Source organism: Crinia signifera, chromosome 6, assembly GCF_055691185.1.
Source record: "Crinia signifera chromosome 6, ASM5569118v1, whole genome shotgun sequence".
NCBI classification, from domain to species: Eukaryota; Metazoa; Chordata; class Amphibia; order Anura; family Myobatrachidae; genus Crinia; species Crinia signifera.
The window spans coordinates 24,743,590-24,768,288 of NC_139222.1; the positions used below are offsets into that span (position 1 = coordinate 24,743,590).

Below are 24,699 nucleotides of genomic sequence, written 5' to 3' on the forward strand. Positions count from 1 at the left end.
CCCTGTATAACAGGACACCGCAGGCCGCCCTCCTGTATAACAGTACGTCGCAGGCCATCCCCCTCCTGTATAACAGGACGCTGCAGGCCGTCCCCCTCATGTATAACAGGACGCAGCAGGGCATCCCCCTCCTGTATAACAGGACGCCGCAGGCCGTCCCCCTCATGTATAACAGGACGCAGCAGGGCATCCCCCTCCTGTATAACAGGACGCCGCAGGCCACTCTCCCTGTATAACAGGCCGCTCCCTCCTGTATAACAGGACGCCGCAGGCCAATTCCCCCCCCCTGTATCACAGGCCGCTCCCCCCCTGTATAACAGGAAGACACAGGCCGCTCCCCCCCTGTATAACAAGATGCTGCAGGCCGCTCCCCTGTAGAACAGGATGCCGCAAGCCGCTCTCCCCAGGGGCGGATTGGGAATTAACATCAGCCAGGGAAATAATTTAAAGCAGCCTGAGGGGGGAACCAAAATTTTTGGGGGCGTGGCCCAGTGATATGGGGGCGTGGCCTATTTCCACAAGGTCACGCCCCATTTTCGCCGCTGTGGGGGCATGGCTAGTGGCTCTCTGAGCTGCTGGCTATGTCCCCAGCCCCTCAGGCTGCAGAATAGATGCTGGGGAGGAGAAGGGACGAATGTGGCGGAGGAAACGGTGAGAGGAGGGACAAAGGTGGCAGAGAAAGCAGGGTGGGAGGAGGGACGAAGGTTGCAGAGGAAACAGGGTGGGAGGGGGGATGCAGAGTGGCGGAGAAGTTTTAACATACTGAGCTTCCATCGAGTCCAGCAATGGCAAGAAAGGGCCACCCCACAAAGGCCCTGCGGCGGCTGGGAAGGGATCGGGGAGCACCCCACCTGAGTGCTATATAATAGAAGAATCACGGCACTCCAGGGAATTTTTAAAAAAGCAAAGTGTATTGAAGAACCACACCAATGTTTCGGAGCTTACTCGCTCCTTTTTCAAGGTAAAAAACAGTGTAACAGTCACAGTGAAAAAGGAGCGAGTAAGCTCCGAAACGTTGGTGTGGTTCTTCAATACACTTTGAAAATTCCCTGGAGTGCCGTGATTCTTCTATTTTCTACAAATTTGGCTACCAAGGGCACCGGGGTACTGTGAACACCGCTGGGTGAGTGCCCGGCCGCTGCTCTAAGTGTATGTATGTATGTATGTATGTATGTATGTATGTATGTATGTATGTATGTATGTATGTATGTATGTATGTATGTATATATATATATATATATATATATATATATATATATATATATATATATATATATATATATATATAGACATTGTAGGGGCTCTGTACACACTACATTAACTGATAATAAATAGTGGAGATTTGGTTCATGAATTGATCAATGCATTTAAGCCTGCAGCCCCCTTCACGGGACCCCGCTTTTCTGCAGGTCCTAACACTATCGCTCAAAATGGCTACAATACACATAGCTATCACATCAATGTTTGATTTCAGGCATGCTATCTGGTCTAAGGCTCACAGCAGACTATGCTTTTATAGGTGAGCAGTTACCAACTTATTGTGGTCACATTCTCTCATGCACCCTGTTTTAACCCATAGTGTATAGCTTATGTTAACCATTTCCCTAGAATCGGATGATTAGTGACAGGTGTGTTGGTAACTGCTCACCTATAAAAGCATAGTCTGCTGTGAGCTTTAGACCAGATCGCATGCCTGGAATCAAACATTGATGTGATAGCTATGTGTATCTTAAACATTTTGAGCGATAGTATTAGGACCTGCAGAAAAGTGGGATCCCGTGAAGGGGGCTGCAGGCTTAAATGCATTGATCAATTCATGAACCGAATCTCCACTGTTATCAGAAAATGTAGTGTGTGGAGAGCCCCTACAAAGTCTGTTTAAACAATGTGGTCACAAGCCATAGGGCACCCCAAAACTAGGAAAGGTGAGTGCTGATGTTTAGTGTGTATATATATATATATATATATATATATATATATACACACACATACACACACTAAACATCGGCACCCATCGGATTTCTTGCTGGATCAATAATCACTCAGACGCCAAAGCTTTAAGCAACGTTTCGGGGGTTTATTCCCGTCCTCAAGAATAAACCCCCGAAACGTTGCTTAAAGCTTTGGCGTCTGAGTGATTATTGATCCAGCAAGAAATCCGATGGGTGCAGGTTATTCATTGTCTATGATACCTGCTTCTCCTGCACCGCGGTAATCGACCCAGGAAGGATTGAGTGCCAGCACTTCGCATACTATATATATATATATATATATATATATATATATATATATATATATATATATATATATATATATATATATATATATATATATATATATATATATATATATATATATATATATATATATATATATATATATATATATAATCTCCACTGCTGGTCAGCACTCCTTACACTAGGCCAAGTCCGGGTGCACTCTACAATCTCACATGCAAATCCAAAGAAAGAGGCACTCCGGTAGTAGTATTTCAAACGTGGTTGTATTGATAGCGCCAAGCGCTTTCGGGGATGAAAGCCCCTTCCTCAGGGCACAACAGCAACAACCAAAGTTACAACAATCCCCCAAATAAATACCTTATCCCGTGCAGCAGCCGCCCCTTCGTATCTCGCGCCGGCGTCCGACTCGCCGGAAGTCGTCATCCAGGAACTTCCGGTGAGACGCGCTGTCAGCTAGCGGGGAGCGTTCATGCGTTCCACCCGCCGCTGGCTTGCGTGTTACCTATCTTCCGGACATCCTCTCCTCAGCTGAGTCCGTTGCCAGGCGCCCTATGATACAAAGGGTGAGGCTATTACTGGACAGGCAATGTGCACCCCCAAATCACAAAAAATTCATAACATTACAAAACATAAATGGATATATGAAAAATACCCCAAAAAAAAATTACATGAAAAATGTAAAAAATAAAAAATAAGAACAAATACAATTATCAATGGCCAGGTTCTCAGATGGAGTACCAGAGCTGTCCAATATAAGTATACGACACATGACTCTGGTGTACATGGGCCACCTGGGTGAGGATGTCACTATAATCAGAAATATAAGAACTAGGTCAAACTGTTCCAATTAATTTTTTCATTGAGACCCCCGGGATTTGTGGTCCCGAGTCTCATGATCCACTGTGATTCCTTAATAAGCAAAGTTTTCGCCCGATCCCCTCCCCTTAATGACAAAGGAACATGGTCTATCATAAAATAGCGGAGGGAATCTAGAGGGTGATTCAGTGCTTTAAAGTGGCGGGCCACAGGTTGGTCAATACTACGGCCCCTAAGTGCTAGACCAATGGAAGATCTATGGCCTCCCATACGCTCTTTAAACTTACAAGTGGTTTGACCCACATAGTACAGTCCGCAGGGACACATTACTATGTAGACCACATGGGTTGAATTACACCCCAACACAAATCTGATATCATATCTCTTGTCATTGTGCGGGTGTTTAAAATTTTTACAGGGGATCAGCAATTTGCAGGTAGCACAATCGCTGCATTTATAACATCCTGGTGCTTTGAAATAGGTGTTAGGGCATCTTTTTTTACCCATATCGGTGATATCTGTACGCACCAGTCGGTCCCTCAGGTTACTACCCCTTGAAAATGCCACAATAGGTCTTATATGTTTAAATCCTGGGAGGTCAATGTCGGTACTAACAATGGGCCATAAGGCCTTAGTGGCCCGTTGGATCACAGGGTTCGAAGTGGAGTATTTGCAGACCAATGGAATCTTGTTTTCATTGGCCCTTGGCTTTGGAGTAAGAAGATCATTGCGATCCATCCTCAAGACCTGTTTTTTAGTTTCCTCCAGTAACTCCTTCTGATACCCCCTGCTTTCAAATTTGTGGACTACCTCATCCAAGCTCTGAGATACCTTTTCCCTATCGCTAGTGACCCTGGCTGTACGGATCATCTGCGACAGGGGAAGGCCCCTCTTCAGAGCTTTGGGATGGAAGCTTGATGCTTCCAAAAGAGTGTTACGATCAGTGGGTTTACTGTAAATGCTCGTGGTGATACAACCATCTACAATGGTCAGATCCACATCCAGAAAGTTTGCCCTTACTGGATCACAGGTGAACGTAAATTTAATGAAAGGGCTTGCAGTGTTAATTTCCGTCATCAGACGATGAAAACTCTCCGCCCCACCTGTCCATAGTACAAAGACATCGTCTATGTATCTAGTATACAATAACATTTGATCACTAATGGATGGATCTGAAAAAAATAAATCATGCTCCGTCTCAAACATATATACATTTGCGTAGGAGGGTGCCACAGAAGATCCCATGGCACACCCCCTACGCTGTACATAAAACTCCCCGTCAAATAAAAAGTAATTACGGCGGAGTGTTAATTCAAGAAGTGACAGGAACAATTGATGATTAAATTGAGCATTATCCACATTGGCATTAAGGAATCTCTGCATTGCCCTAAGGCCACCCCCATGTGGTATCGACGTGTACAAGCTGCACACGTCGAGACAACACATCAAGGTACCCTCAGGGACCCTGCCAAGCTCCCTAAGCTTTAACAAGAACGATGTAGTGTCCTTTAAAAAGGTAGCTTGCAGGGGTAGGATTGGTTGGAGTATACTGTCCAATAGTTGCGACACCGGTTGGAGTAAGGATTCACGGGCCGATATAATGGACGCCGGCGCGAGATACGAAGGGGCGGCTGCTGCACGGGATAAGGTATTTATTTGGGGGATTGTTGTAACTTTGGTTGTTGCTGTTGTGCCCTGAGGAAGGGGCTTTCATCCCCGAAAGCGCTTGGCGCTATCAATACAACCACGTTTGAAATACTACTACCGGAGTGCCTCTTTCTTTGGATTTGTATATATATATATATATATATATATATATATATATATATATATATATATATATATATATATATATATATATATATATATATATATATATATATATATATATATATATATATATATGACTTCACAGCAGGATATTATTACTGTCACTCTCTGTGTACTGTACTGGCTGCCGGTCACTCCTGTTTTCAGCGTCGCCCATCGGATCCCCATTCCTGTGCGCTGCCGCTGCGTGCGTGGTGCCTGCTGGGGTCAGAGTTCAAGTGGCAGTCGGCAACGTGGGTTGCTGTCACTAAAGCCAGGGGGGCCGGCGGGGGCTGCTGCCTCTACTGCCGGTGGGGGGGGGGGGTGTGTGCGGACACTACTCACCACCGCCGCGCTTCTGTGGACATCCAGCGGCCGCAGTGCAGCATAGCCCAAAACAAATATTGCCGCCGCATATGGGCATTTAATATATACGGCGGACATATTTGTTTTGGGCAATGCTGCCGCTTGTGATCAGGCCGCTTCTAACCAAGGTAAGCGGCCCAGCCAGAGTGAAATCTGGTCTGGCCCACCGGGAAGCAGCCCGTTTTCCTGTTGGGCCAATCCGCCTCTGGCTCCCCCTGTATAACAGGACACCGCAGGCCGCTCCCCCTGTATAACAGGATGCCGCAGGCCACTCCCCCTGTATAGCAATATGCCGCAGGCCGCTCCCCCTGTATAACAGGACGCCACAGGCCGCTCCCCCTGTATAACAAGACACCACAGGCCGCTCCCCCTGTATAACAAGACACCACAGGCCGCTCCCCATGTATATCAGGACACCACAGGCCGCTCCACCTGTATAACAGGACACCGCAGGCTGCTCCCCCTGTATAACAGGACACCACAGGCAGCTTCCCTGTACAATAACACCAGGGCAGCACAATACAATCACCTGCTGCCAGATACAGCAATGTCTTCTCTCGGTCCCCCGTAACCTAATCACCGTGGCTGCTGGAAGTGAGAGGCCTCAGGTAGGATCAGCACCGCTGCCCCAGCACTGCAGGAAGTCGCGATGCTGCAGGCCTGCAGCCAGTAATTGAAGTTGAACGCGTTTATTGATCTTCGGGAAAATGGCCGCCACTCCCGCACACAATGGACAATTATTTTGCAACCTTTCTGGTCGTATTATAGCATGGAATCTATCAGCTACCTGGTGACCTCGCCTCACATAATTCTCTCTCTACTCACTCATGACCCAGTGTCTTCATACAGCGGCGGCCATTTTGTTGTGGTTTGTACTCGGCTCCCAGACGTTTCAGAGGCTGTAGCCAAAGTGTATTGGTAGTGGATAGATTCCGTGCTGTAAATACGACGCCTAGTAAGGCACCATAAAGAATGTCCCCAGTGTGAGGGAGCGGCGCCATTTTGCCGAAGACCAATCCCTGCGTTTAGCGGCGGCTATGCCCCGGCTCCCTGGTCCTGCTGGGGCAGCGCTGCTGATCTTACCTGAGGCCTCTCACTTCCAGCAGCCGCGGTGATTAAGTTACTGGGGACCGAGAGAAGACATTGCTGTATCTGGCAGCAGGTGATGGTATTGTGCTGCCCTGGTGTTATTATACAGCGGTAGCAGCCTGTGGTGTCCTATTATACAGGGGGAGCAGCCGGTGGTGTCCTGTTATACAGGGGGAGCGGCCTGTGGTGTCCTGTTATACAGGGGGAGCAGCATGTGGTGTCCTGTTATACAGGGGTAGCGGCCTGCGGTGTTCTGTTATACAGGGGGAGTGGCCTGTGGTGACCTGTTATACAGGGGGAGCGGCCTGTGGTGTCCTGTTATACAGGGAGAGCGGCCTGTGGTGACCTGTTATACAGGGGGAGCGGCCTGTGGTGTCCTGTTATACAGGGGGAGCGGCCTGTGGTGTCCTGTTATACAGGGGGAGCGGCCTGTGGTGACCTGTTATACAGGGGGAGCGGCCTGTGGTGTCCTGATATCATACCTCCCAACTTTTGGACTGAAGAAATAGGGACACTGCCCGAAAAGGGGGCGGGGTGTATGCAAATGAGGGTGCGGCTTATGCTAATTAGCCGCGACCTCATTTTCATACGAGAATAGACGCTGTGCGCATGCGCACAGCGTCTATTCTACTAGATTGGGGGGTCTCCCAACTGCCACCCCCCGCAGCGGGACAATGCCTGCCGCGGGTGGGACAGAGGGACAGGACCCGAAAATCGGGACTGTCCCTCTAAAATCGTGACAGTTGGGAGGTATGTGATAGACAGGGGGAGCGGCCTGTGGTGTCCTGTTATACAGGGGGAGCTGCCTGTGGTGACCTGTTATACAGGGGGAGCTGCCTGTGGTGACCTGTTATACAGGGGGAGCAGCCTGTGGTGTTCTGTTATACAGGGGGAGTGGCCTGGGGTGACCTGTTATACAGGGGGAGCGGCCTGTGGTGTCCTGTTATACAGGGGGAGCGGCCTGTGGTGTCCTGTTATACAGGGGGAGCGGCCTGTGGTGACCTGTTATACAGGGGGAGCGGCCTGTGGTGTCCTGATATCATACCTCCCAACTTTTGGACTGAAGAAATAGGGACACTGCCCGAAAAGGGGGCGGGGTGTATGCAAATGAGGGTGCGGCTTATGCTAATTAGCCGCGACCTCATTTTCATACGAGAATAGACGCTGTGCGCATGCGCACAGCGTCTATTCTACTAGATTGGGGGGTCTCCCAACTGCCACCCCCCGCAGCGGGACAATGCCTGCCGCGGGTGGGACAGAGGGACAGTACCCGAAAATCGGGACTGTCCCTCTAAAATCGTGACAGTTGGGAGGTATGTGATATACAGGGGGAGCGGCCTGTGGTGTCCTGTTATACAGGGGGAGCTGCCTGTGGTGACCTGTTATACAGGGGGAGCTGCCTGTGGTGACCTGTTATACAGGGGGAGCAGCCTGTGGTGTTCTGTTATACAGGGGGAGTGGCCTGTGGTGACCTGTTATACAGGGGGAGCAGCCTGTGGTGTCCTGTTATACAGGGGGAGTGTCCTGTTATACAGGGGGGAGCAGCATGTGGTGTTCTATTATACAGGAGGTGTGGCATGGGGTGACCTGTTATATAGGAGGAGTAGCCTGCGACATCCTGTTATACAGGGGGGGAGCGGGCTGTGGTGTCCTGTTATACAGGGGGGGAGCGGGCTGTGGTGTCCTGTTATACAGGGGGGGAGCGGGCTGTGGTGTCCTGTTATACAGGGGGGGAGCGGGCTGTGGTGTCCTGTTATATAGGGGGGAGTGGCCTGCGGCGGCCTGTTACACAGAGAGGGAGCGGCCTGTGGGATGCCTTTTACATGGGGTGAGCGGCCTGCGATTGCCTGTTACATGGGGGGAGCGGCCTGCGGTTGCCTGTTACATGGGGGGAGCGACCTATTACACGGGGGGGCAAAACGGTCTGTTGGTGGACTGTTATTCAGGGGGGGAGCGGCGCGGCCTGTGGCATCCTGTTTATGCAGGGGAAGCGGCCTGTGGCGTCCTGTTTATGCAGTTGGAGAGGCCTGTGGTGTGTGCGGCCTCTGGCGTCCTGTTTATGCAGTTGGAGTGGCCTGTGGTGTGTGCGGCCTCTGGCGTCCTGTTTATACAGGGGGAGTGACTTGTGGCATCCTGTTTATACAGGGGGAGTGGTCTGTAGCATCCTGTTTGTACAGGGGGAGTGACCTGTTGTGTCCTGTTACAGATGTTATACAGGGGGAGCAGCCTGTTGTGTAATGTTACAAATAGTATACAGGGGGAGCAGCCTCTGGTGTGGTGGTATTATTTTATAGTTGAGCAGCCTCTGTTTTGTATTTTATTGTTATTATTATCAGGGAGTAGCTTTTGTTGTCCTGTTACAAAACTTAAATTAATTAGATCTAAAAAAAAATTCAGGGTTTTTAGTCTCTGATATCTTCTTAGTAGTAGTATGATGATTATACAGGGTGAGCAGCCTTTGGTGCCCCATTACAATGACTTTGAGATAACCATGTACTACAATGGACATTGTGGTATTCTATAGCGCTTATACTGTACATGTGCCCATTGTTCTCTGTATGATGTATATTTATATGTGGAAACATTAGAGGCTGCTGTTGTGGCTTTTTGTGTAGATTTCTCTTATGGTGGCCATACACTACTGGGATGTATTGCAGCAGTGTATGGCCATGCGACCCCCTCCGAGCCACCTGGGACCTGCATGCGATGCATCACATACTGTCCTTTCACATACAATGTATCCCATGTGACCCCATTCCCTGCCACCAGGAGGGGGGCAAAGTCGGCGGGTGGGCAACAGGTCCGACCTCCTGCTCAGGTCTGATGAGAATCCAACCCAAGGCGGACGTCAAACACATCTGATTTCTCGGCAGTTCCATCGGGATCTGGTGAAATTGTCCCAAATTGGACTAGTGTATGGGCAGCTTTACCTAATATGTTACATGTGTACTGTGTGGTGTTTATTGTAATTATATTTACACCTAGACAACGGAGCGGTGAGGAAACGGAGTGTTTACTAGACATCACGTGAGGATGAGACACGTCACTGATTCCCCGAGGATGGACAAGGACCAGAGTCACATGACTGAGAAGATTCTAAATATCACCCTGGAGATCATCTACCTTCTGACTGGGGAGGTGAGGGGATCTGGGAGTGTCACTGTGACATCACTTATATCTATAGTAATATTACAGGGACGTGACTGGGGAGGTAAGGGGATCTGGGAGTGTCACTGTGACATCACCTATATCTATAGTAATAATACAGGGACGTGACTGGGGAGGTGAGGGGATCTGGGAGTGTCACTGTGACATCACTTATATTTATAGTAATAATACAGGGACGTGACTGGGGAGGTGAGGGGATCTGGGAGTGTCACTGTGAAATCACTTATATCTATAGTAATAATACAGGGACATGACTGGGGAGGTGAGGGGATCTGGGAGCGTCACTGTGACGTCACTTATATCTATAGTAATAATACAGGGAGGTGACTGGGGAGGTGAGGGGATCTGGGAGCGTCGCTGTGACATCACATATCTATAGTAATAATACAGGGACGTGACTGGGGAGGTGAGGGGATCTGGGAGCGTCGCTGTGACATCACTTATATCTATAGTAATAATACGGGGACGTGACTGGGGAGGTGAGGGGATCTGGGAGCGTCACTGTGACATCACTTATATCTATAGTAATAATACAGGGACGTGACTGGGAGGTGAGGGGATCTGGGAGTGTCACTGTGACATCACATATCTATAGTAATAATACAGGGACGTGACTGGGGAGGTGAGGGGATCTGGGAGTGTCACTGTGACATCACTTATATCTATAGTAATAATACAGGGACGTGACTGGGGAGGTGAGGGGATCTGGGAGTGTCACTGTGACATCACTTATATTTATAGTAATAATACAGGGACGTGACTGGGGAGGTGAGGGGATCTGGGAGTGTCACTGTGAAATCACTTATATCTATAGTAATAATACAGGGACATGACTGGGGAGGTGAGGGGATCTGGGAGCATCACTGTGACGTCACTTATATCTATAGTAATAATACAGGGAGGTGACTGGGGAGGTGAGGGGATCTGGGAGCGTCGCTGTGACATCACATATCTATAGTAATAATACAGGGACGTGACTGGGGAGGTGAGGGGATCTGGGAGCGTCGCTGTGACATCACTTATATCTATAGTAATAATACGGGGACGTGACTGGGGAGGTGAGGGGATCTGGGAGCGTCACTGTGACATCACTTATATCTATAGTAATAATACAGGGACGTGACTGGGAGGTGAGGGGATCTGGGAGTGTCACTGTGACATCACATATCTATAGTAATAATACAGGGACGTGACTGGGGAGGTGAGGGGATCTGGGAGTGTCACTGTGACATCACTTATATCTATAGTAATAATACAGGGACGTGACTGGGGAGGTGAGGGGATCTGGGAGAGTAACTGTGACATCACTTATATCTATAGTAATAATACAGGGACGTGACTGGGGAGGTGAGGGGATCTGGGAGTGTCACTGTGACATCACTTATATCTATAGTAATAATACAGGGATGTGACTGGGGAGGTGAGGGGATCTGGGAGAGTAACTGTGACATCACTTATATCTATAGTAATAATACAGGGACGTGACTGGGGAGGTGAGGGGATCTGGGAGTGTCACTGTGACATCACATATATCTATAGTAATAATACAGGGACGTGACTGGGGAGGTGAGGGGATCTGGGAGAGTAACTGTGACATCACTTATATCTATAGTAATAATACAGGGACGTGACTGGGGAGGTGAGGGGATCTGGGAGTGTCACTGTGACATCACTTATATCTATAGTAATAATACAGGGACGTGACTGGGGAGGTGAGGGGATCTGGGAGTGTCACTGTGACATCACTTATATCTATAGTAATAATACAGGGACGTGACTGGGGAGGTGAGGGGATCTGGGAGTGTCACTGTGACATCACTTACATCTATAGTAATAATACAGGGACGTGACTGGGGAGGTGAGGGGATCTGGGAGTGTCAGTGGTATTACTGATATATTAATACTACAGTGACCTGACTAGTGAATCTTGGAGGTGACATCACATAGCAATAAGAGAGGGTACTGGGAGTGTATGCAGTGATAGTGTATTTTCCAATACACAGGGTTACATAGTAGTGAAGAAGACATCCAGTGACCATGAGACACCGAGTTGCCATCCCTGTGTGTCAGGAGAACTGAGCAGGACCCAGAGTTCCATCACAGTGCCTCCACCTCACTCACTGACACATGGGAGAGACAAAGAGCAGAAAATCCTGGAACTCACCGACAAGATCATCCAGCTGCTGACTGGAGAGGTGACTGCTGGGAATGGGACATTATACAGTAACACTTGGGGGATGTGACCGGAGAGGTCACTGCTGGGAATGGGGCATTATACAGTAACACCGGGGGATATGACCGGAGAGGTGGCTGCTGGGAATGGGACATTATACAGTAACACCGGGGGATGTGACCGGAGAGGTGACTGCTGGGAATGGGACCTTATACAGTAACACCGTGTGATGTGACCAGAGAGGTGACTGCTGGGAATGGGGCATTACACAGTAACACCGGGGGATGTGACCGGAGAGGTGACTGCTGGGAATGGGGCATTATACAGTAACACAGGGGGATGTGACCGGAGAGGTGACTGCTGGGAATGGGGCATTATACAGTAACACCGGGGGATGTGACTGCTGGGAATGGGACATTATACAGTAACACTGTGGGATGTGACCGGAGAGTTGACTGCTGGGAATGGGACATTATACAGTAACACCGTGGGATGTGACCAGAGAGGTGACTGCTGGGAATGGGGCGTTATACAGTAACACCGGGGGTTGTGACCGGAGAGGTGACTGCTGGGAATGGGACATTATACAGTAACACCGGGGGATGTGACTGCTGGGAATAGGACATTCTACAGTAACACCGGGGGGATGTGACCGTAGAGGTGGCTGCTGGGAATAGGACAGTATACAGTAACACCGGGGTATGTGATCGGAGAGGTGACTGCTGGGAATTGGGCATTATACAGTAACACCGGGGGATGTGATCGGAGAGGTGACTGCTGGTAATGGGACATTATACAGTAACACCGGGGGATGTGACCGGAGAGGTGACTGCTGGGAATGGGACATTATACAGTAACACCGGGGGATGTGATCGGAGAGGTGACTGCTGGTAATGGGACATTATACAGTAACACCGGGGGATGTGATCGGAGAGGTGACTGCTGGTAATGGGACATTATACAGTAACACCGGGGGATGTGACCGGAGAGGTGACTGCTGGTAATGGGACATTATACAGTAACACCGGGGGATGTGACCGGAGAGGTGACTGCTGGGAATGGGACATTATACTGTAACATCGGGGGATGTGACCGGAAAGGTGACTGCTGGGAATGGGACATTATACAGTAACACCGGGGATGTGACCGGAGAGGTGACTGCTGGGAATGAGGCATTATACAGTAACACGAGGGATGTGTCTGGGTGATGACTGTATCACTGTCTGTGTCGGTTTCCTAGAAGGTGTCAGGATGTCACTGTCTATCTCTCTATGCAGGAGGGGGGATATATAGAGGAACACAAGGGTCTGTGCAGAAATGTTATGATGGAGAATCACCGGCCCCTCACATCACTGGGTAAGAGGAGACTTTGTTATTGTACAGGGGAGAGCAGGAATGGGGGTCCCTATATACACACATCATCTGCTAATCCACATGTACAATATATTCAGTCACTGTGTCTCCTATAGATGGATCCAGTTACAGCCATACCCCAGAGAGATGTCCCCGTCCTCTGTATTCCCAGCACTGTACAGAGGAAACTCCCAGGACCCCACAGGAGGATCAGGTAGGTGGGAATAAGGGTCTCCCCAATATACCAAAGTCTGTCACTATATGAATTGCAACAGGTGTGTGTGTGTGTGTGTGTGTGTGTGGGATGCAGTTAAAATCCCGGCGGTCGGGATCCCGGCGTTCAGAATCCCGACAGCCGAAATCCAGACACTTTCTACCTCCGTGGGTGTCCACGACACCCCTGGAGGGAGAATAAATTAGCGTGCCGAGCGTAGCGAACCCACAAGGGGGGGCGATCCACCTCCCCCCCCCCCCCCCCTTTTCGGGATTCCGGTGTAAGGATTTTGAACGCCGGGATCCCGACCGCTGGGATTTCATACTGAATCCATGCCTGTGTGTGTGTGTGTGTGTGTGTGTGTGTGTGTATTATACATCAATTATCTACTGTGTAAGCTCAATACTGTCAGACATTATTTATGTGATATTTATTTGTAGGTTCAATGTGAAGATATGTCTGATATTAAGGTTGAAGTAATAAAGAGAGAACAGGAGATGCATGTGACTGATATTAAGGTAGAAGACACAGAGGAAGAAGAGACGTATGTGACTGACATTAAGGTAGAAGATACAGAGGAAGAAGAGACGTATGTGACGGATATGAAGATAAGAGAAGAGTGTTATGTGTCATATAAGAAAGAAGATACAGAGACAGAAGACACATATATGATGGGGGATCAGCAGTGTAAGGAGGAGGAAATCCCTACAGATATCAGCACGGGTGAGGAATAATCCCTTATATACAATATTTTCCTTGTTCTGTTAATACAGCTTTACAGCTATCTCATACATCAGGAGCCATCAGCCCCTATTATACTCCTGCTCTCCCCCTCACATCATGTCACTGTGTGTTACCAGCCCAGAGATCTGACCAGTCTCCTCCCCACACTCTCTGGTGTATCTCATACATCAGGAGCCATCAGCCCCTATTATACTCCTGCTCTCCCCTCACATCCTGTCACTGTGTGTTACCAACCCAGAGATCTGACCAGTCTCCTCCCCACACTCTCTGGTGTATCTCATACATCAGGAGCCATCAGCCCCTATTATACTCCTGCTCTCCCTGTCACATCATGTCACTGTGTGTTACCAGCCCAGAGATCTGACCAGTCTCCTCCCCACACTCTCTGGTGTATCTCATACATCAGGAGCCATCAGCCCCTGTCATACTCCTGCTCTCCCCCTCACATCATATCACTGTGTGTTACCAGCCCAGAGATCTGACCAGTCTCCTCCCCGCACTCTCTGGTGGAAAAGGATAATCATTACAATCAGGTGTCTAATACTTTACATTAAAAATATATTAATCAATCATAATGAATGCTGTCTAACAAGATCATTACAAGACCACTTATGTCTATTGCAGCTCCCAATTGGTATTCTGTATAACTTAATTAGACACAAATAAAATAACAATTAAGAGAGCCCTATAACAGAAGTATAGATTACTTTATTAGTATTAAAAAGTAAATTATAAAAACATATTATGTGTACATGTCACAATATGCATGTATTTCAGTTACCTGCCGGTCAAATCCTGCTGGCTTTGTCTCATGCTGCTGACAGCTCTGTATAGTTGAACTGTGCTGTGAGATCTGAGCTCAGCTAATTAGTAACACCTGGTAACTCTCTCCTGCAGGAGAGTTCAGTGTAAACTGAGCATGCTCAGCCCGTTGATTAGTTCACCTGTGAGTTCCCTGTGCTTCCTATAAAAGTAGTCTCTGACAGAAAGAAGCTGCCAGAGTATAGGCTCACACCCTGCTCCAGCGTCCCTTGTACTTTACTGTGTTCCTGATCACCAGATACTGACTTCGGCTTGTTTCCTGACTATCCTTCGGCTTAATCCCTGTGTACCGTGAATCGTGGGTTACCTGTGTATGACCTCAGCCTGCCTCCTGACCACTCTCCTGCCTGATCCTCGTGTACCGTACCCAGTGTTTACCAGTGTATGATTCCGGCTATTCTCCTGCCTGCTCCCTGTGTACTACATCCGTGACATCCAGTGTATGACCTTGGCTTGTTCTGTTACCATTCTCCTGCCCCCTCCCTGTGTGCTGAATTCCTTGGTACCGTATCTGCTCACCTGTTACTGACGCCGCTTGACGACCACGCTCCATATTCCACAAGCTACCACCACTCATACGGGGAACCTGACCAGGGGGCCGCGACCGACGTGTCGGGTGCCGCAGAAGCCCATATCCCGCTTGGAGGGGTCACTGGCAGAAAACCCCCTGCACGGTTAGACTCCGCGCCCCTGTGTCAGATCTAGCCAATCCCCGAGTGGTAGTGCACCCCAAGTTTGTGACAGAATACTCTGGCCCAACTGGAATATGGAGTCCGCTAGTGGTTTGTCTCATAAAGAACTCCTGGAACTCCTGCTGGCCAGGGTTAACAAGCAAGGACAGGACCAAGCTCTGATTATGCAAAGCTTGCAGACTCTGCAGCAGCAAATGGACTTCGCTCCACCCTCTCCAACACCTGCTATATCAGATCCAGGCACTATTGGAGTGCTTCGCCAGCTAATACAGCAGTTACAGGAGCTGCTGTCTAACGTCCTCACCCTTGTCACCAAACTGCTCGGCGAGTCTACTCTGGGTTTGGTGCTTGCGAGACCCTCAGATTCCACTCCGGGTACCCCATTGGCAAATACATCTGTGCCCTTAAAGGACAAGTACGTGAGTCGGCCTCATCCCCAGTTGTCAGGTGAGGAACGCCAGCGACGCAGGTCCTTAAATTTATGTTTTTATTGTGGAGGCCAGGACCACTTGATTGGGGATTGCTCCCTCCGGGAGGCCAGGAATAAGGTTATTGCTTCTGTGCCCACTCAGGAAGAGTTTCATGGCTATCACTGGGGTCCAAGAACTAAAATCTTTTTACCTAAAAGCAGTACATTTTCGGTCAAGCCGCAAGAAGCGAACCCGAGTGTCAAGTTCCGAGAGGGGAGTCCGGGTGTCCAACCCCAAGAGGGGGTCCCATCAGTCCAACCCCAGAAGGGAGTCCTGTCCATTCAGCCCCAGGAGGGAGTTCATGGTCACAAGCCCCAGGAGGGGAGTCCGAGTATCAAACCCAAAGATGGGGTTCTGTCTAGCCAGCCCCAGAAGGGGGTTCTGTTAGTCCAGCCCAAGGAGGGGCTTCCGTGTATTGTGCTCCAGGAGGAGCTTCCTAGTGTCCTGCCCAAGGAGGGGCTTCCGATTATTGTGCTCCAGGAGGAGCTTCCTAGTGTCTTGCCCAAGGAAGGGCTTCCTAGTGTCTTGCCCGAAGAGGGGCATCAAAGTGTTTCACCCCAAGTGGACTCTCACAGTGTCGAGTTCCGAGAGGGGTCTCAGAATGGCGAGCCCCAAGAAGGGGTACATAGTCTTTTTCCTCAGAAGGGGTCTCGGAGGGTAATTTCCCAAGAGGGTTCTCAAATTCTCAAGCCGCAGAACGGGGTTCAGAGTGTCGTGCACCAGGAGGGGTCTCAGACTGTCAGACTCCAAGCAGGGTCTCAGAGTACCACACCCCAAACAGGGTCTCTGAGCATTGCGCCCCAGGAGGGTTTCCCGAGCACTGCACCCCAAGAGGGGTCTCTGAAAGTGGTACCCCAAAAAGGGCCTCTGAGTACACTACCCCAAGAGGAATCTCCGAGAGTTGCACCCCAAAAGGATCCTCTGGTAGCCACACCCCAGGAAGGGTCTCTGAGTGTGGCTTCCCAGGTTAGGCCACTGAGCACTTTGCCTCAAGAAGGGGCTCTATATCGTCCCAGAAGGGGGTTCCGAGTCAATCGCCCCAGAAGGGGGTTCCGAGTCAATCGCCCCAGAAGAGGGTTCCGAGTCAATCGCCCCAGAAGGGGGTTCCGAGTCAATTGCCCCAGAAGGAGGTTCCGAGTCAATCGCCCCAGGTGGGGGTTCCGAGTCAGTCGCCCCAGGTGGGGGTTCCGAGCCAGTCGCCCCAGGTGGGGGTTCCGAGCCAGTCGCCCCAGGTGGGGGTTCCGAGCCAGTCGCCCCAGGTGGGGGTTCCGAGCCAGTCGCCCCAGGTGGGGGTTCCGAGCCAGTCGCCCCAGGTGGGGGTTCCGAGCCAGTCGCCCCAGGTGGGGGTTCCGAGCCAGTCGCCCCAGGTGGGGGTCCCGAGCCAGTCACCCCAGGTGGGGGTCCCGAGCCAGTCACCCCAGGTGGGGGTCCCGAGCCAGTCACCCCAGGTGGGGGTCCCGAGCCAGTCACCCCAGGTGGGGGTCCCGAGCCAGTCACCCCAGGTGGGGGTTCCGAGCCAGTCACTCCTGGTAGAGATCTATCTGCCCTTGCCTCCGGGCATGAGGACCCATCTGCCCTTGCCTCCGGGCATGAGGACCCATCTGCCCTTGCCTCCGGGCATGAGGACCCATCTGCCCTTGCCTCCGGGCATGAGGACCCATCTGCCCTTGCCTCCGGGCATGAGGACCCATCTGCCCTTGCCTCCGGGCATGAGGTTCCATCTGCCCTTGCCTCCGGGCATGAGGACTTGTGTGCTGTGGCCTCCGGGCCAGTCTCTGTGGCCTCCGGGCCAGTCTCTGTGGCCTCCGGGACAGTCTCCGTGGTCTCCGGGCCTGCCTCCGTGGTCTCCGGGCCTGCCTCCGTGGTCTCCGGGCCTGCCTCCGTGGTCTCCGGGTCCACTACTTGGCCTCCGGGCCTTCGTCCGTGGCCTCCGGGCCTGTCTCCATGGTCTCCAGGTGTGCATCCGTTGCCTCCGGGCCTGTCTCCATTACCTCTGTGGTCTCCAGGTCTGCTTCCATGGCCTCCGAGCCTTCCTCCGTTAGCTCCGGGCCTGTCTCCATTACCTCTGTGGTCTCCAGGTCTGCTTCCATGACCCCTGGGCCTAAACATGTCAGCCAAGAAAAAATTTCTAGAGTACCGATGCCTACTGTACTGGACATCCATAAGGCTTCAGCAGTGCCTCAAGTTCAAGAGACATCCGTTGTGTCTAAGGTCCCACCAGGGTTGGCTAGTACACAAAAACCAGCTGAAGAGTCTTCTGAAGTCATTTGCTTTGATGGGAACATTGCCCATTACCAGGCTTTAGCTGATTACTACTTAGATGCCATGAACTTTGATCCATCCTCCGGGGTTAATCTGGCAAATATTGTAAAATTTATGATCTTATCCTTCCGAGGAGAAGCACTAGAATGGGTCAATCCACTTGTTGAAGCCAATGATCCTCGACTGCGAGATCTGATATCATTCTCCAGGGCCGTGATTGACAAATTTGGATCAAAGACTCCTTCATCTTCCTTGGTTGAAAGTCTGTCCATGCCTCTTCAAAACCATGGGTCATCTAGACGGCATGCTGAGAGTACTAGTGCTTCTGGGAATTTATTTTTTACCAAGATCTGAATCAAAGAACTCAACAGTTAGGGGCATTCGTGTCGGCTCTCTAGCACTTCATGGTCTCAGTGAATCATCAGCCAAAAAGTCTTTGATCTGCACCCCAGAACTAGACTCCAACTCAGATTATGATTCTGAACATGATGCCGCTCCCTTTCTGGGGGGCTAGTGTTGGCCAGAGCCCGTTTTGTAGACCCAAAGGTCGCACATCAATCGACCAAATCCAAGCGATCGTCCAAAAAGACGAAGCACCGCAGACGACCCTAAAAATGTCCTTATGGGGTGTTTGGAGCCCAACCCTAGAGGGGGAGGTAATGTCACAATATGCATGTATTTCAGTTACCTGCCGGTCAAATCCTGCTGGCTTTGTCTCATGCTGCTGACAGCTCTGTATAGTTGAACTGTGCTGTGAGATCTGAGCTCAGCTAATTAGTAACACCTGGTAACTCTCTCCTGCAGGAGAGTTCAGTGTAAACTGAGCATGCTCAGCCCGTTGATTAGTTTACCTGTGAGTTCCCTGTGCTTCCTATAAAAGTAGTCTCTGACAGAAAGAAGCTGCCAGAGTATAGGCTCACAACCTGCTCCAGCGTCCCTTGTACTTTACTGTGTTCCTGATCACCAGATACTGACTTCGGCTTGTTTCCTGACTATCCTTCGGCTTAATCCCTGTGTAACGTGAATCGTGGGTTACCTGTGTATGACCTCAGCCTGCCTCCTGACCACTCTCCTGCCTGATCCTCGTGTACTGTACCCGGTGTTTACCAGTGTATGATTCCGGCTATTCTCCTGCCTGCTCCCTGTGTACTACATCCGTGACATCCAGTGTATGACCTTGGCTTGTTCTGTTACCATTCTCCTGCCCCCTCCCTGTGTGCTGAATTCCTTGGTACCGTATCTGCTCACCTGTTACTGACGCCGCTTGACGACCACGCTCCATATTCCACAAGCTACCACCACTCATACGGGGAACCTGACCAGGGGGCCGCGACCGACGTGTCGGGTGCCGCAGAAGCCCATATCCCGCTTGGAGGGGTCACTGGCAGAAAACCCCCTGCACGGTTAGACTCCGCGCCCCTGTGTCAGATCTAGCCAATCCCCGAGTGGTAGTGCACCCCAAGTTTGTGACAGTGTACATATTTGCCACTATAATAATAATTGCCACAGATATAATCTTCTGCAGGTGGTTACTGTTATTGCACAGGGTGACATCGGGGTTGTAGGCGGATCCAGAGGACCGTGGCACCAATCAGCGAAGCTTTGAAAGTTTCCAAAGATGCCTGGTCCCTCTCCCCTATAACCCCGCCTCCATGCTGCTCAGCTCCTCAGTCTTTTGTTTTTTTTTGGTGCCAGCAGGAAGCTGGCGCACCATTAAATTCAGCAGGGATTACCTCATATAAGTAATCCCAAAGAAGCTTTTATTTTCATATTTTATTTTTATTTTCTCTTTCAATGGTCCTGGTGACACAGCGGGTCCGCAGGAGCCAGGCACCTATCCTAAAGCTTCTGCATCCCAGACTCCTCAGTTCGTGTTATGTGCCCACTGGAGTGGGTGCTATTCTAAAGGGCTGCCGGAGCAGCCGAAGGATTAGAGTTAGTTAGGGTTTTTATTATTTTATTAACTTTTACACTAGCTAGGTAGGCACAGTGGGCCTTATTTTGGTTCATTCTTTCTGACAAAATCCTTCTTAGATGGGCAAAACCATGTGCACTGCAGGTGGGGCAAATGTAACATGTGCAGAGAGAATTAGATTTGGGTGGGGTTTTACTTCAAAGTGAGATCTATATTGCCGTGTAAAAATAAAGCAGTCAGTATTTTCCCTGCACAGAAACAAAATAACTCACCCAATTCTAATTCTCTCTGCACATTTTACATCTGTCCCCCTGCAGTGCACATGGTTTTGCCCATCTAAGAAGGATTTTGTCAGAAAGAATGAACCAAAATAAGGCCCAGTGTGAGGATTCTCACTGAATCGTCACACTGACAGCGCAGCAGGAGCTGACAGAAGCGCGTCCTGTCAGCTCACTGTGCACAGGGGAGACACTGTCTGGCCTCCCTGTGCGGCACTTACAGCTTCTATTAAGCTGCCTGGGCTCCGAAGCGCTCTGAAACCGGCTTCACCCTAGGTGGGGATCATGGGGGACAGGCGCTCCGTGATGGCGGCGGCCATTTTCTGCGGACCTTACACACTGAGCTCCTGTTATGAGAGGACAGCAGTGTGTTACAGGCATGTTCCAAGTGGTCCCCAGCAGAGGGGGAGACACTGGAACTTGGAGATCCTGCAGTGGGAGCGGCTGTCTGGGGATGGTTGGCGCCAAAAGCCAAGGACCCCGCAGCAGCAGGGACTTGGTCTCTTCCCTCTGTTTTGGCGCCATTCGGAACGCTTGCAGCGGAGCTGAGCTGGCTGACAGGTTCTGGCAGAGTGTTTGGATTTCCTGGGCATCGTTTTCCCCACTGTGAACGCTTCAGACAGATAAGTGACTGTGGTATATTGGCTCTGTATAAAACGCCTGTACATTGTGTGCTGTGACTGTGTTACTTTTACATCATGTCTGAGCAACAGTCTGTGGCTTTGAGGGAGGGAGCCCTTAATGCATTGAGCGCTTGCAGTGTTTGTACACTGAATTTTGTCCCTGAGCAGATGGCCAAGGGGAGCTTGTGTATTGCTTGCGCTGCTGTGAGACCCATGGGGAGTGAACCCCAGAGGGTAGAGCAATCGGAACCTGCGTGGGCCAGTGCCCTGGGCAGGTCGGTTAATGCCTTAGTGTAATTGCTGGACAGGCAGAGTAATGTATTGGTAGCTTCCCCTAGACCTATGTCATCATCTCAGCAGTCCTCTGGCTCCTTGCCTCTGACCCAAGCAGATCCTGGTTTCTTACAGGTCATGCAGGATACTGCTAAGGGGATCAGCAGGTTTAATGATTTGTTAGACAGATTTGATGGTGATACTGTGGGGACCCCTAAAAGGTCATACTCAGTGCCGTTGCTTGTTGCTGATGAGGAGGGAGAGTACACAGACATCCCCTGGGATCAGGGTGATGATTCTGAAGAGTCCTCAGCCTCAGGGGTGGAGGACTTGATTACTGCTGTTAAGCAGGCTTTGAATTTGTCTGTGGAGGATAAAACTCCTGCAAAAGGTGTGTTTAAACGGCAGCGTAAGGAGACTGTTACTTTCCCTGCGGATGAAGGGTTACAGGATCTATTGGAAGGGGCTTGGAAAACGCCCGATAAAAGGCTGCAGATGCCTAAGAGATTCTTAAGTCTATACCCCATGCCTGAGGCTCATGCAGACCTCTGGGAAAAAGTTCCGGTGGTGGATGCTTCTGTGGCACGGCTTTCTAAAGCCACGGTGCTACCTGTCCAGCATTTAATGACCCCGTAGACAAAAAGCTGGAAGGTAATCTCAAGGCAATATTTGAAGGGGTAGGCTTCACTGTACGCCCACTTATAGCATCAGCCTGGGTCTCTAAGGCCATGATTGTGTGGGCCAATGACTTATGTACAATTTTGCATGCTGGTCCATGTGTGTTGCTGCTTGCTGAGAAGCTTAAAGCAGCTGCAGAGTAAGTGCTTGAGGCTGAGGAGGAAGCTCTCAAAATGGCTTCCAGGGTTTCCACAGTGTCCGTCAATGCCAGGAGAGTGCTGTGGCTTAAAGCCTGGGAAGCGGATAATGAATCTAAAAAGGCCTTAGAGGCATTGGCTTTTAAAGGAAAGCTGTTTGGTTCAGAGCTGGAAGAGATTATTAAGGCCACGGGAGGCAAAAGTACCTTCCTGCCGGCTCCTGCAGCTTAACAGACCTCAAGATTTGCTGTTTTTAGGCTGTCCTTTCGGCCCTCCCCTAGAGGGGGTGCGTCCTTTCGTGGACAGTCCTTTAGGGGAAAATTTCAGTCCTCCAGGGGCAAGGCCCCTAAGTCAAAGTTTGGTTCCTTTAATAAGAAACCAAGCACCAAAGGTGAGGACAAGCCCTCGGTGGTCAGAGTTGGGGGGCGTCTGAGATGGTTCAGGGACACTTGGGCATTGTTGGGCCAGGATCCTTGGGTGTTGGACATTATATCCCAGGGTTACAGAATTCCCTTCAAAGGTCTTCCTCCGAGAAGATTCATTCCTACACCTCTACCAAAGGAGTCTCGGCTCCGGGCTGCTCTTTTGGGGGCGGCTCAATCTCTCTTATGGTGTGTACACATGGGAGCAATATTAGGTAAAATCGCTGGGAATATGGTCGCTGAGCGACCATATTCCCAGTGATTTGGAGCGCAGCTGGCGATAAATCGCCAACTGCGCGCTCCCGTGTGCACTCCCTGCTGGTCCCTGGAGCATGCTCCTGCGACCAGCAGCTTTCCCCGGCAATCACTGTGCCGGGAGGTCAGCGCAGCCCAGTGCCGCTGCTCCCTCCCTCCTCCCTTCACGGAGGTCAGAGCCGGGGAGATCAGCATTGATCTCCCCAGCCCCGTGCCGCTGCTCCCTCCCTCCTCCCTTCACGGAGGTCAGCGCCGGGGAGATCAGCATTGATCTCCCCAGCCCCGTGCCGCTGCTCCCTCTTTCCTCCCTTCAAAGTGACAGCAGCAGCGTCTCCTGCTGCTGCTGCACTCCCCCTCCGTCCCGTAGCAGTGTCTCCTTTTCATCGCTGATGAAAAGGAGACACTGAGCAATTTGATTGCTGGCAATATATCGCTAGCAATCATATTGCACCGTGTGTACACAGCATTAGAGAAGGGTGTGGTGATCCCGGTCCCTCGAGCGGAGTGGAAAAAAGGCTTTTATTCCACACTGTTTTTGGTGCCCAAGCCAGACGGGTCTTTCAGACCAATCTTCAATCTAAAGTCTTTGAATCTATGGGTAGACCATTTCAAGATGGAATCTCTACGGTCTGTGCTGCTAAGCTTGGACCAGGGAGAATTTTTGGCGTCCATGGATGTTCAGGACGCATATCTCTACGTCCCTATCCATCCGGAGCATCAGGCTCTCTTGAGGTTTGCGATAGGAGACCTGCATTTGCAATTTCAGGCGTTGCCCTTCGGTCTGGCCACAGCGCAAAGGGTATTCACCAAACTTATGTCTGTAATGGTGGCTGCTCTCCGCCTGAAAGTGATCACGGTGATTCCGTATTTAGATGACCTGCTGTTCAAAGCAGAGTCGGCGGAGAAGTTGCAGAGTCACTTGGCAGAGGCCATCAGTTTTTTGCAGACTCACGGATGGCTTTTAAACTTACAAAAGTCTCAGCTTGTGCCGTCACAGAGAATCCAGTTCCTGGGGGTTGTCCTGGATACCCATCTTCCACTGCATAAACCAGCTGGTTCTCCGACCCCTTGCCTGTTTACATCCTGCTATCTAACCACCACCCCCTCGCTTGCACCTCTTGTAATCTGTCTGTCTCCCCTTCCTACTAGATTGTAAGCTCCTCTGAGTAGGGCCCTCTTCCCTCCTGTTGTCAAAGCCCACTTCTCTTCACATTTCACTCACAGCTCTCCTTTACTCCAACACTCAGTGACCATCTTCGTCTGCATACTCATCTCCATCATTGGCCTCAAGCCTCTAGTTGTATGTTGATTGGGTCCTCACTACTTACATTTAAGCTGTAATGTGTATTGAACTGTGGTGCTCTTTATTTGTACTGTAATTTTGTTATTTATTCAATGTTATGCCAAGTTTTGTCTCCCTGTATTGTTCCTTTGTACGGCGCTGCGAAACACTTGTGGCGCCTTATAAATAAAATTATAATAATAATAATCGGGTATTTCTGCCAGAAACAAAGGCCAGGGACATAGCCACCTTGGTGCGGGAGATCCTGGGGCCTCGGAGTCCATCGGTTTGGAGGTGTCTCAAACTGTTGGGGGAAATGGTGGCGACTTTCGAGACGCTACAGTTTGCCAGGTTCCACTCTCGAGTGTTTTAGTGGGACATTTTGACGTCTTGGTCAGGAAATACTCACACCATGAAGTCAGAGCACATAGTGTTGTCTCCAGAGACACGGTCTTCTCTGCAATGGGTGATGCAGGTGGATTCCCTTCAGTGGGGTCGATCTCTGCAGTCCTGGGACTGGCTGGTAGTGACTACCGACGCCAGTCTCAGGGGCTGGGGGGCAGTGGTTTTGGACCTACGCCTTCAGGGCTTATGGACCTCGGAGGAGTCTGCCTTGCC

The 24,699-nt window shown here is 50.4% G+C and overlaps 1 protein-coding gene and 1 pseudogene across 2 annotated transcripts in view; one reads left to right on the forward strand and one right to left on the reverse strand.

Moving 5' to 3' along the window:
• The window catches only part of LOC146010150 (uncharacterized), a 30,998-nt gene extending 24,725 nt beyond the window's left edge, over nucleotides 1-6,273 (reverse strand). Inside the window, 2 exon segments of the mRNA XM_083151108.1 lie at nucleotides 2,598-2,789; nucleotides 5,761-6,273. The gene's annotated coding sequence lies outside the window, so the exon portion shown is untranslated.
• Nucleotides 5,898-24,699, forward strand: part of LOC146009550 (uncharacterized) — a 94,370-nt pseudogene continuing 75,568 nt past the window's right edge. The window contains exons 1-6 of the transcript XR_014444685.1: nucleotides 5,898-6,399; nucleotides 9,306-9,458; nucleotides 11,492-11,683; nucleotides 12,939-13,017; nucleotides 13,113-13,228; nucleotides 13,669-13,951. The product of XR_014444685.1 is annotated as an uncharacterized LOC146009550 (transcript). The remainder of the gene's footprint in view (nucleotides 6,400-9,305; nucleotides 9,459-11,491; nucleotides 11,684-12,938; nucleotides 13,018-13,112; nucleotides 13,229-13,668; nucleotides 13,952-24,699) is intronic.